Genomic DNA, 2841 nt, shown 5'->3' on the forward strand with positions numbered 1-2841 from the left:
CGGACACAAACAAATAAAGTAAGTGTAATATTTTAAATATGCATTTTACATTGTGACCACCAGAGGCTCCCCGTGAGCAATGTGTGAGTTTTTACAGCAACATGACTTTTTTTTTTCTTCCAGGATTGAATTACTTGAGTTTTGTCAGATTAAGTTTGGTTTTAAAACACAGGATAAAATTACTTTTTTTTGTGTGTAAGTCAGTTTTAATGTTGGTATAATTTTACATTCATAAGTGCAGACAATGAAACTTGTAGCAACGTTTTTCAAAATGTATAATTATTTTTTTTATGGATAAAAAGTAAATTTAATAGGCAAGTGTTAAATTAGAGTTTGTTTCTCTTCCTTTGAAAATAAATGATATTCTTAAATGTATCTCACCTGAAAGATATGAAAGAAGATGTGTGTGTTTGCTGATCACTCAAAAGACTATAGAAATGTTAAATAATATCTAACTATATAATGATTTCTTACATCAAACTTTTGATATTTATCTGATTAACTGTTCAGTTTGTGATATTCATAGTAACTTTATGTTATTTACATGTAAGCAAACAAAAATGTTGTGGATTTTATTATAGGGTTGGGATTTTAGGTCAGGATTCTGGTTTTCTATCTCTTGACATTTTTACACCTTGTTTGGTTTTATTTGTTTTATGTATATCATCATATAAGTTTTTATTATTTTACTTATAGAGGATGAGGAACGAGATTGCAGCGGTGGTTTCCTTCTTGAAAAGGCTGGTGAAATTAAAGAATAAGGTGGAGGTGGAGAAAATGGATTTGTTTGCTGAGAGGCTAACAGTGGCGCTGCAGGAGAAGTTTGAGGGACACTGGGTCCCTGAAAAGCCCAGCAAAGGCCAGGCGTACAGGTACGCTCAGCGGGACACCCATGGTTTGTGGGTCATTCCGTCTCTTTAAAAGTGTGATAATGGAATAATTAAGGAACAATTGGTAAACATTTCAGAATTCTTTAAGACCAAAGTGCATGTGATGTCCTGAAAATGTGTTGAAATGACATGGAGTGACCCTAGCTGTCCTCTGGTCAGCCTCAGCAGCTAAAAGCGCTGATCCTTGTGTGTTTTTCAGGTGCATCAGAGTGAACGCGTTCCACAAATATGACCAGGAGCTGCTGCGTGCCTGCAGTGAAAGTGGGGTTCACTACGGTGACCTGGGGCTGCCCTGGGAAATCACTCTTTGGGTGGATCCAGGAGAGGTTTGTGGCAGGTGAGGAACAAAAACACACAATTATTCTTCACTCTGTTTTTTAGACTTTCTATTCCTAGGTTTAGTTTATTGGTTTATTCAGAGCATAAACACTATACACTCTGGTCAAACCAAGCTTATGTTTAGCCCCACCCACATTTGACGTCTGTTTTACAAAATACAATATTAGTTGATAATCAAGAAAAATTATATACATTAAAGCCTCTGATTATTCGTGATCATGGAATTCATGTTCTGAATCAGAAAATTAAATCCAAACCTTTTTAGTTTTTGCTTTTTATTTAAAATCTGGTCCCAATATGACATGGAAATGCCTCACATGCATGTTTTGGGACAATATCATGCATATACATGCAATTATTCTTCCATAAATAGCGAGTGTTACATACACAATCTTGATCATAATCTCACTCTATGTAAACACATGACTGGGTGGGATTTTGCGCAAAACTTGAGTCCAAATGAAACAAATGACACAGACTAAACCCTCATGTTTTGAGACCATATCAAACATTTCCAAGATATTTTCCTGTAAAATGGGAGGCTGGCCGTTTTAACATTTATTCTGATATGTGGGAGGGGTCAGATATGGTATGTTCATGTCAGATATGTGTGTCTGGGGTCATACTATTAAATTAAATGGTTTGTCATTGAACTGACATGTTTTTTTTGTGTGTGTGTGTGTGTTATTGTTGCACAGGTACGGAGAGCAGAATTTCCATTTCTCAATTGCCACATTTTTCCTCCGATAAGGATGAGATGACATCGGACTATCACTCGGGTTCATCTGATGAGGGGAGCACACGTTCCTCCCCCCTCACCGTCACCAACAGGAAGTGCCAGGTAACCCAGGGAGCAGAAGCCCACACCCCCCTCACTTATTCTTAAACTGTTGGTGCTTCTGTGTTTGAACTGATCTTCAACCTTTTCTTCCCCAGGCGTTAAATCCAGATGCTCCAGCTTGGGAACCCAAAAAGAAGCTGTCAGGAATGGTTCATAAAATTCCATAGCCTCAGCACAGCTACCGGTGCCTCCTCCACCAGAGCCAAGGCCCCCCTCCTTATCTTTTGAGGGTCTTTTTTATTTTCTTTTTTTGAACAATATATCAATGTACAGTAACGGTCTTTTTTATTTTTATTTTTTTTTAAACAATGTACAATAAACATATGTCCAATTTTACATTTTCTTTGATTTTACTTCATAAACATTAAACAGAAATTTACTGGTAGCTGCCAAACAAAACAAAAACTACACAGACAAAACATTTCAATAAAATTAAAAAATAAAACTCATATGCCTATAAATAAAAGTAAATAAGTGAACAAAAATAAAGAGGGTTTGAGGAGGAGAGGGGGTAGGGGGAGTCAGTGGGGTATTCAGAGGCTGTAGTTGTAGGTCTTTCAAAGTAATCCAGGAAAGGGCGCCATAATTTATCAAATTTATCTTCAGATCCATGAACTGTGTAGTTAATGTTTTCCAAATCCATACAGGACATAACATCTTTTATTCATTGTGAATGTGAAGGGGCCGTGGAATCTTTCCACTTAAACATTATAAAATCTCTGGCCTATAATAAAGAAAAATGTAGCACTCTGAGCTGCTTTTTTAGCAAGT

At 36.6% G+C, this 2841-nt stretch overlaps 1 pseudogene; it reads left to right on the top strand.

Moving 5' to 3' along the window:
* Nucleotides 1-2279, top strand: LOC114470309 (protein BTG3-like; annotated as a pseudogene).
* Nucleotides 2280-2841: the final 562 nt, after the last annotated feature.

Source organism: Gouania willdenowi, chromosome 9 (assembly GCF_900634775.1).
Source record: "Gouania willdenowi chromosome 9, fGouWil2.1, whole genome shotgun sequence".
Lineage (NCBI taxonomy): Eukaryota > Metazoa > Chordata > Actinopteri > Blenniiformes > Gobiesocidae > Gouania > Gouania willdenowi.